Here is a 10,929-nt window from a genome sequence, read left to right as displayed (position 1 = left end):
ACTTCAGCCCGTCCGGTCCGTGTCGAAATGTTATCCTGCCAAGTTCCATCGACCTGCAACCGGATCAAACCGCTCTCACCTGTGCCTGCAAATAACTGTTTGCATGCGATAGTGGACTCATCCCGGTACACCGCTTCCACAGCCAGCATGAACCAGGTGAGGGTAGCCGGGAGCCTCCAACCCCAGAGAGACGGATATGCCTAGCCCAGCATGTGAAGCAGTTCTGGTGGACAGGACGGATGAGATCAACGGCAGGGTTCAATGGCTGAGAAGGTGATGGTGTAACGTTTCAGGGAGAGCGAATGGAAGTCAAGGCACAGAAGGCGCCATGGCTATCCACTGCAGCCGAGGAAACAATGACGAATTTCCTACTATTACACGAAGTTTTCTGAGGCTGAAAAAGTGGAACTGACCAGTGCAAAGACTTCTTTCACTAAAAAAGGTTATGGCATCGCACAGGTTATGTCATCGTCGGAAGCCATGGACAACCAACTCTTAAGTGTTGAAATCAAACCCGCGTCCACCACTTTCACTGGCAATTCGATTTGAATATAATCTCACCAACAGATTACATGCAAATTCAATACGTTACCCTGTTCTCTGTTTTAGGATAACAATGTGCATAACTTCTCTTTACCATTATATCTACCCGTGACGCTACTGTAATGGTGTAACCAAAACTGAACCTACAGTAGTACTCCAGCATCTATCCGGAGTTGCCTACTGTGGCTGGGATTTATAGACCATAAAAACATAGGACAAGGGAGCAAAATTAGGCGATTTGGTCCACTGGGTCTATTAACCATGGCTGATCATTTTTTCCGCCTCAGCCCTACTCCCCAGCATTCTCCCCATAAACATTGATGCCCTGTAGAATCAAGAACCTATAAAGCTCTGTCTTAAATACCCTCAACGAAATGACCTCCACAGCTGCCTATAGCAATAAATTCCACAAATACACTATGCTCGGCAAAAAAGAAATTTCGTCGCATCTTTACTTTAAATTTACGCCGCTCTATTATGAGGCTGTGCCCTCTTCTCCATAACTCCCCCAGCAGGGGAAATACCTTTTCCACATCTATTCTGTCTGGGCCTTCCAACATTCGAAACATTTCAATGACAGCCCCCCACATCGTTCTAATGTCCAGTGAGTAAAGACCCAGAGCTATCAAGTGTTACTCGAATGATTATTCTCGGAATCAGCCTTGTGAACCTCCTTTGAACACCCTCCAATGTCTGTGCATCTATCTTAGATGAGCCCAACACTGCTCACAATCCTCAAGCTGAGGCCTAACGAGTGCCTGACAAAGCCTCAGCAGCGCATCCCTGCTCTTGAATTCTAGGCCTCTTGAAACGAATGCTAACATTTCACCTGCCTTCTTCACCACGGTCTCTACTTGCAAGTTAACCTTTAGGGTATTCTGCACAAGGACTCCGTAGGCCCTTTGCATCGCAGATTTTTGGATTTCTCCCCCTTTAGAAAATAGACTGCCACAAGGATTTCGACTACCACAGTGCCCGAGTACACATTTTCCAACAATGTATTTCTTCTGCCACGATTTTACACATTCTCCTAATCTGTCTAAGTCCTTCTGCAGCCTAACAGTTTCCTCAGAAGAAGCGGTCCCAATACAGACCCCTGCCGAACACCACTACTCACTGACAGCCAACTAGAAAAAGATCATTTTATTCCCACTAGCTAACTCCTATTCATCTGCCAGTGATTTAACCATGTTTGTAACTTTCCTATAATACCACGGGCTTTTAAATTGAGAAGCCACCTTATGTGTGGCACCTTGTCAAAGGCTTTCTAAACGGTCAAATAAAGAACCTCCAGCGCATACCCTTTATCTATCCTACGTGTAATCTCCGCGAAGAATTCAGTAGGTTGTCAGGGATGATTTACCTTTGAGGAAAAATGCTAATTTGTTCTATCTTGTTCTGTAACGCCATGTACTTCATAACCTCATTCTTAAGAATTAACTCCAACATATTCTCAGCCATTGAGGTCAGGCTAAGTGGTCTATATTTTCCTTCCTTCCTCCTTCCCAGTAAAGAGTGCAGTGACATTTGTAATTCTCCAGTCCTCTGGCACCATGCCAGACTCCTATTATTTTTGAAATAAATTGTCTCCTGTTATTACTTCTCCGATCTCATTTTCTAGCGGTCTATATCCACGCACATTTAGTTATATATATATATTTTTAACATATTTGGAAAAGCTCTCAGTATCCCCGTTGATATTGTTTCCTAGCTTCCTTTCATATTTCATCTTTTCTCTCTGAATGATTCTTTTAGTTGCTCTCTGTAGGTTTTTTAACAGCTTTCTAATCATCTGCCTTCCCTCTAATTTTTGATTCGTTGTACTCTTTTGGTTTTCCATTAGCTTTGACATCCATTGTCAGCCATGGTTGAAGTATTTTACCACTTCACCAATTCTGTGTTTTTGGAATACCACTGTCCTGAGACTTCCTCATTTTCCCAGAAACTCACGGCCATTGCTGCTCTGCTGTCATCCCTGCTAGCATCTCCTTTCAATTTACTTTGGCCAGCTCCTTTCTGATACTTCTATAGTTTCCTTTAATCCGAAAAATAGTGGAATGTCAGACTGATTTCTCCTTATCAAACCTAAGGGTGTGTTCCCTGATGCAGCTAATTGGACAATCTGCAGGGATCATGTAGCACAATAAGACAGTCAGACGTGGTCGCTACCAAACAGCGGCCAGCCACCCTTGGGGGAAGACGTTATCGGGGTCTCTCTCTCTCTCTCTCTCTCTCTCTCTCTCTCTCTCTCTCTCTCTCTCTCTCTCTCTCTCTCTCTCTCTCTCCCTCCCTCTCTCTCTCTCTCCCCCCCCACCTCTCCCCCCCCCCCGGACTAACTCAGCAGGTATTGAAATAAAGCACAGTCCACCGTTCGGGCTGAAACCCTTCAGAAAGAATGGAAAGTAAAACTGAGGAGTGGTCTTGAAAGGTGGGGTGAGGGGAACACCAGGCGGTAGGTGAAACTTGGAAGGACTGGGGTGATGAAGCAAAGAGCTTGGAAGTCGATTGGTAAAAGAGAGAGCAGGCCATGGGAGAAAGAAAAGAAAGGGCGGAGGAGCATCGTGGGGAGGAGATGGGCGGGCAAGGAGATAACATGGGAGAAGGACAATGGGATGGGAAATGATAAACGTGGTGTGGAGGCATCACTGGAATTTTGAGAAATCGATGTTCATACCATCAGGTTCAGGTTGGAGGCTACCCAGCCAGAACATAAAATTTCGATCCTCCTCTCTAAGTGTGGCCTTATCCCAACAGTGGTGGAGGTCATGGATGGCAATGGGAAATGGGATTAAAATTGTTGGCCACTGGGAGACGGAACAGTCTTCCAATCTATGTCGGTTGTCACCGATATGCAAGAGGCGACAACGGTTGCACAGAACACGGTATATGACCCAAGTGACTCACAGGTGAAGTGTCTTCTCACCTGGAGGGACTGCCTGGGGCCTTGAATGGTAGTGAGTGATGGGGCGCAGGGACAGGTGTAGCATCTTTTCCGCTTGTAAGGATAAGTGTCAGGAGGGAGATAAGTGGGAGGAACGAACAGACAATGGGATCGCTTAGAGTGCGATCCCTGCGGAAAGCAGAAAAGTTGGGAGAGTGGGAGGGAAAGATCTGTTCGGTGTTGGGTTCAAGTTGGAGGTGGCGTACGTTTCGGAGAATCATGTGCTGGACATGGAGGCTGGTGGGGTGGTAGGGGAAGACAGGAGGAACCCTATTCTGGTAGCGTGGTGGAAGGATAGGGTAAGAGGAGATGTGCGTGAAAGGGAAGAGATGCGGTTGAGGGTAGCGTTGATGGGCAGGAAGGAAAGCCAATTTTTTAGAAAAAGGAGGACACCTCGGGATACAGCGGAGCCAGATGCATTAAGAAAAAGGGATCACACTTTTTTAAGCAACAGGGTGGGCCGAGTTATAGTCGAGGTAGCTCCTTTGGTATATAATAGACATCTGTTGATGCGCTGTCTCCGGTGAGAGAGGGAGAGCAGTGAAATCGAGAAAAGGAAGGTAAGTGTCGGAAATGGGACAGGTGTATTTGAGGGCAGGGTAGAATCTGGAGGGAAAGTTCCTATCGCCTGCCGTTTCTCTCTCTTCACCCCCACTTTCAAATCTAATACTCAGTTTTCTTTTCCCAGTCCTGCCGAAAGGTTTCGGCTCGAAACGTCGACTATTCTTTTCCCCACAGATGCAGCCTGGCCTGCTAAGCTTTCTGTGTGTTTCTCGGACTTCTAGCATCTCCAGATTTTCTCTTCTACGTCATTGGTAATTCCGGCCCCATGGGGAGCTTCGAAGATCCCCGCTCCCCAAGCTTGAATGATTTGGGAATGCTAGGATTGATTAACAGAATGGTCCGAATGCCTTCCTTATGCGTTATAAGAGAAGACGAGTTGGTGGAAAATGGGAATGGCGTGGAATTCCCATTTATGTCTGCGTGATGTGATTGCCAATGACCGTCTACTATTCGGGCAATTCCCCCGGGGCTTAGCAGGAGCAACACACACTTACGGGTATTTGTATAATTTGACATGTTGGTAATGCAGCCTTCCCACTCTCTTGAAATCCTGCAGAGAGAATGAGAGAATCATTGATTCCATAAGATCTCCTCAATGAATATTGTACAAGTCAGACACAGAGTGAAGCTCTCTCTATACTGTCTCATCACACACTCAGAATAAAGGTCCGTCCACACTATCCCATCAGAGTCCGCCGGTGTCAGCCACAGAAGCTCCATCTACACTGCCCCATTTCACACGGCCAAGGTCAGGCACACAGTAAAGCTCCGTATCCAGCGTCGCACAAGAGTGTCCAAGGCAGAGAGGACAGAGAGTGCAGTTCCTGTGCCATCCCATTACACACACCTGGGGTCAGACAGAGTCCGAAGCTCCGTTTACAATCTTCTGGGGTCAGGCACAGATTGAAGCTCCCACTCCTTCGTCCAATCACATATGCCCGGAGTCAGGCACAGAGTGAATCTCTTGCCACAGCGTCCCATTGCACTCTCCCGAGTTCAGACACAGACTGAGGTTCCAATACACCCTTCCAGCACACAATCCCAAAGTCAAACTCAGACTGAAGCGCCCTCAACACCATACCGTCACAGACTGTCATGGTCAGCCACAGAGCGAAGCTCCATGTATACCGCTGCGTTACACACTCCCGAGGTCAGACACAGAGTAAAGCTCCATGCATACTGTCCCATGAAAGTATCCAAGGTCAGACAGACAGGGCAGTTCTATTCCCATGCCATCAAACACACCCGGGGTCAGACACAATCTGAAGCTCCCTCCACACTCTACCACCACACAATGCTGGGGTCAGGCAGAAAGTGAAGCTCCCACCACACCATCACATCACATATTCCCGGAGTCATACATGGAGTGAAGCGCTCGACACACCGTACTATCACACACTGCCGAGGTCAGGCACAGACTGAGACACCACCAAACCTTCCCAAGGTCAAACTCAGACTAAAGCTCCCACCACACCATCTCATCACACGCTTCTGGGGTCAGACGCAGAGTAAAGCTCCCTCTGCACCATCCCATTACACACTCCCGGGGTCAGAAATAAAACCAAGCTCCCTTAATGGTGACGGGGTCTGAGGGCAGGTGTAGTGTTCCTAGACTACATGCTAGCATAGTGCGCTGCCTTGTAAGTGCCAGGGTCAAAGTTGTCTGAGTGGCTGCAGAGCTTGCTGGAGGGGCATGGAGAAGGAACAGGTCATTGTACATATTAGTACAATTCAGTCAGGGAGATCAAAGGATGAGGTCCTATCAAAAACAAGAAGGGAAGCGATGTCGGGCTTACTTCACGTTCCACGGGCGAATTCCGAAATAGAAAGATCGCTCCGACGAACATGTGGCTGAGCTGATAGCGTAGGGGGCAGTGTTTCCGGTTCTTGCATCACTAGGGACACTCCTGGGACAAGGGAGATCTGTACAAGAGGGACGTGTTGCACTGAAACTGGAGGGACCCGATGGTATTGTAGATATAGATGCCAGTGAGACAGAGGAGGATTACATCTCGGTTGCCTCTGAGCAAGTCCGGAGATAAAGAAGCAGCAAGCTGGAGGAAATTCAGTAACCTGTGTTGGATTTGACTGTTTAATTCTTCGATTTTGCTGATAATTGTTATTTCCCTCGCCGTTTAAGAATTAATTACTTGCTTGTATTTTAAATAGTTCTTATACGCATGTAACAGCCAATCAAGCAACCCAGCTGTTATGCTGGCATAGCTCTGGAAGCTTTTCATGGAATTCTATAATCAGAATATGTTCTCTCTCGTTGGTTAATTATTATCTGCAAATTTGAAAAGAATTTTCCTGATCTATGGGTATAAAAAGAAGTTGTTCCGTGCTGGGCGACATCTTTGCAGTTTGTCTCTGCCTTCATATGGTAGACTTCAATCACAGTCCGTTGTGAATGTTGCTTAGTCCAACAGCAGAATAGGCAGACTATAGTAACAGGAGGGAAAGGGAAGAGTGAAGTTGCATTTATTATCGTAACCAGGGGTGAACAGAAAAGGTGGACATACTCAGTGTACGTCGACTCAGGAGTCTCGGTTGTGAGATCATAAGAGAAACTGACTCAGAAAAGGGAAGGCATTTTGATAGGCGGGTGTAACAATACTGGCGACAGATGACACCTTTGGGAGTGTGGCATCATAAAGCGAGGCTGTGTGCGTAGAGCTGAGAAACTAAGAGGGGAAGGTCACACTCGTGGAAAATGTTCAGACACCACAGCGTAGCTCCGTCTGCACCGACCCATCACACTCGTTCCCGCTGTGAAACATGGAGTGAAGCTCCCTCCACAACATTCCATCGCACACTTCCAAGGTCAGACACAGCATGAAACTCATTCCACACGGTCCAATCACGCATTCCGAGAGTCGGATATAAAGTGAAGCTCCCTCCAGACCGTCCCAACATACATTCCAGGGGCCAGACACAGAATGAAGCTTCTTCTACACCTCCAGAACACACACTGCAAGGTCAGACATACAGTGAATCTCCTTTCGTACCATCCCATCTGACACTCCTCGGGTCAGAGAGAGTGAATCTCCATCCGCACTGTCCCATCACACACTCCCGGGATCACTCATAAAGTGAAGTCCGCTCAGCACCATACCATTACATATACACAATCCTCCCACCCCCGGTAGATAGCGGGAGCCGGAGGGACATACTTGAAGAGAAAGTGCTGGTAGTTATCAACATAATGGGGTTGTGTTCGCAGGAGATTTTATATGTCACGGTTTTGACCAGACTACCCAGGATAACAAGGGCATGAGCGTGACAGAATTTGTGAAATGCGAGCAAGAAAATTTCGGTGAGTTGAACATAGAGGGGCCTTCGAAAACCGTTTGGCACTGGACCATTTCCTGGGGAATGATACCGTGAAAGAGGGAGAAGGGTCAGTTGTTCCACAACACTGGTCCAGTTACCATAATTCTGTTAGTTATACCATAAGACCATAAGCAAAAGGATCAGACTCGGCTTCACGGCACATCGAGTCGTCCCCGCCATTCCATCATCGTTGATTTATTATCCCTCTCCTCACATTATCCTGCCTTCTTCTGGAAAATTGTGACGCACTGATTAAACAAAAGCTTAGAAACCGCTGCTTAAAATATACTGTTACGTACTGTCTAAAGAAATTCTTCCTCCAATTTGTTCTAAATAGACAGCCGAGGCTGTACTCTCTGGTACGAGAAACACCCTACTCACGTTCACTTTGTCTCAGCCTATCAAGTTCGACAAATTTTAGTGAGAACTTTCCTCCCCCCCCCCCCCCACCCATACATATTCTTCTAAGCTCGGGTGAGTAAAGGCTCAGCGACATCAAACGTTCCTCAATCCTTACCCCTTTCGTTCACGAGTATGTTTCCAAACGTGGAGCAGGGCTACACCTGCTGGAATTGGGCTAGACCTGGTACACGCAGTTGGGTGAAAGATAGTAAGGTTTTCGAGGATGTTGTGAGGTTGTGAGCTTTAATTCCATGAAAAGTATTTATCTATATATCTGTCTGTCTATCTCTCTACCTCTTCAACTATCTGTTTATCTGTATGACTGTCGGTCAGTCTAATTTTACATCCATCTTTCTGTCCATCGATCTTGCTATTTATTTATTGATTAAAATACAGGGGAGTATAAGCCATTCCGGCTCTTCTTGCCGCGTCGCTCACCTCATCTAACCCTCGCCTATTTACAGGACAATTTACAATGGCCATTTCACCTGTGACCGGTACGTCTTTCACTGCGGGAGAAAACCCAGCACGGTTGCTGGAAGAACGTAAAAGCTCCTTACAGTCAGTGGCAGCGACGTAATAGGTCTTTAAAATCAAGGGGGAGAGGATCAGTTAAGTTGGATGACAAATCTATGCCTCAGAGGTTTAGTGTGAGAGGGCCAGAGGGGCAACATTTTCACCCAGAGAGTACTGGATGCATGGGCTGAGTTTCCAGAGGAGGAGGCTGAAGCACTTATAGTCCTATGAATTAACACGAGTGTGGATAGCGTGGGGCTTCGGCTGAATGCAGGGAACTTGGACTAGCTGCGTGGGAAACGAAATCAATATGGACTAGTTGGGCCGAAGGCTATTAATCAACGCTGCATTACATCATGACACGAAACACACTCCCGTCCCGTCACACACTCCCAGCGTCAGGCACCTTGTGAAACGCCCTCCACACCGTCTCGTCACACAATCCTGGTGTCAGACACAGAGTGAAGCTCCCTCCACACCGTCCCATCGCACAGTCCTGGTGTCAGACACAGAGTGAAGCTCCCTCTACACATCTCTACCACACTCGCCCGGGGTTAGAATCTCCCTCTGCACACTCTCATCACGTTAGGAAGATCATAGGGTAAGATTCCTTCCACACCATCCTGTCAGACACTCCTGGGATCAGAGACACAGTGAAGCTCGCTCAACACCGCCCCATCACACGCACACACACCCAGGGTCAGTATCCCTCTATACCGTTCCTCCTCTCCGCAATCCTAGTCATGTCTTTTTCATCCAAACCTTTTTTCTGGAATAGTGCAGCGTGGCTGAAGATGAATCTCCTATCCCGGTGGACATCGAGATGCAGAGGACGAACAGGAGAATCTGTGGGAAATAGGCGGCAATGAAGTACGAGTCAACAAACACCCCTCACCCCTTCCTCGCCGATCATCTGCCGTATTTTGGGAAGGTGCCCGAAATTCACCTTAACCCAGAAATTCATCGCGACCATTCCTACTGATGTTCCTCACGTCTGGTTTCTGCAATCTGCCCTGTCTTTCTTTTAAACAGTTACAGTTAGGGCTGGAGCAGGAGGAGGAGATAAATCAGCTACCAGAAAACTTCGCCCCTCCCCTCACACACACATACACGCTCACCCCAATCCGTATATAGGGATCTGATAGGTTAATGTGTCTGGTATTATGCCTCTCGGGCTCGGACTGTGCCTCCGATGTGCCAGGGCACCGCCTGCTTTTCTTTCAATGCATCGCTGGCCTTCAGACTCTGACGTGGCAGCTGTCCGGTGTTGCTCTGAAGAGCCAGAAAGTGCATGTAAATTGCATTCATTTGCAAAGGAGATGCTGTATCTCTGCCTTGAAGTCCATTCTGGCTCAGAAACTTCCCTTTGGACCCACAGTGCTGTGTTATCACATTCACTTCGACATCGCATTATTCCACTAAATTCCTACAGATCTCACCCCTCAAACACACTGGCGTATGCCCTCTGTCTCCAGCGGGGGGGGGGGGGGGTCTAGTAATCATAAATAAAATATCATCAGCTTCTGGAAACGGTGGTGATTATACGCCACTATTTGTGTTAGTGGTTCTGGGATGGAAACGGTCGAGAGCTTTAAGCTCCTCGGTGTAATTTTTATTTTTATTTTTAAAACTTTTTTACATGTTGTAAAAATTTCAGGCAACTTGAGCCGACGACGCCATCCAATACACACACACACACACACACACACACACACACACACACACACACACACACACACACACACACACACACACACACACACACATTCCTGTCCTCCCCAATCCTGTGTCATGTTAATGTGTTAATGTCCATGTGTCTCGTACTCTCACCCCGGTCTCATATTGTGCCTCCGCTGTGCCGACAGAGCCTGCCTTTGTTTCCATGTAATGCACGCTTTGATGTGCTAAGAGCTCCTCAAAGTCACAGGATGCTTGGAAATTGTATTCATTTGCAATAGAAAGACTTTATTTGAGTTACGCCTGGCTCAGAAACAGCCTCTCGGCCCAACTCTCAGGACCAGCCCATTCATGTCGGCACCACTTTGTTTCCGCCAGCTGCCCAGATTCTACGCTTGACCTAAGGGAATCTGGACGGCTGACCTCTGGCCCCCGCGGGCGGGGTCGTGGTCAGGTCCGCTGGTCACTGCCTTCAATAAGCGGCGGGACGGAGCACACGTGTGTCAGTCACGGGTGCTGTGGTGGAGATGGTTGAGAGCATTACGTTCCTCAGGGTATATCGACCCGACCTAGATTTGGAGAGTGCTTTGGCGGGCATCTACGCTACATCTGCCAGAACAACCGATATCCCCCAGTGGACATCCATTTTCATTCCACTTCCCATTAATATTCTGATATATCCATCCATGGCCTCCTCCACCATCGTCATGAGGTCACACTTAGGTTGGGGAAACGACACCTTATATTCCGTTTGGGTAGCCTACAGCAGATTTCTCAAAGTTCTGGAATGTCACCCCCCCAAACTTCCACCCCACTCACTTCACTATTTTCGCTCTCCCACCTTATATTCCTGCCCGCTCATTGCCTGCCTCTGGTGCTCCTCCACAGCCCACTCAATTTTTCTTTCTTCCAGGGCCTTCTGTCTGCTTCACCGATCAACTTCCCAGCTCTTT

The 10,929-nt window shown here is 47.7% G+C and overlaps 1 long non-coding RNA gene across 1 annotated transcript; it reads right to left on the bottom strand.

The window, feature by feature from the left end:
- Nucleotides 1-4,550: 4,550 nt before the first annotated feature.
- Nucleotides 4,551-9,321, bottom strand: LOC140715592 (uncharacterized). Its single transcript, XR_012096168.1, has 3 exons — nt 9,246-9,321; nt 9,062-9,145; nt 4,551-4,598 (listed from the first exon to the last, which is right to left on the bottom strand). It is a non-coding gene; the product is annotated as an uncharacterized lncRNA (long non-coding RNA).
- Nucleotides 9,322-10,929: the final 1,608 nt, after the last annotated feature.

This window comes from Hemitrygon akajei, chromosome 24 (assembly GCF_048418815.1).
Source record: "Hemitrygon akajei chromosome 24, sHemAka1.3, whole genome shotgun sequence".
Lineage (NCBI taxonomy): Eukaryota > Metazoa > Chordata > Chondrichthyes > Myliobatiformes > Dasyatidae > Hemitrygon > Hemitrygon akajei.
The sequence above is the reverse complement of the archived record's forward strand: the minus strand, read 5'-3'. Positions and strand labels throughout refer to the sequence as shown.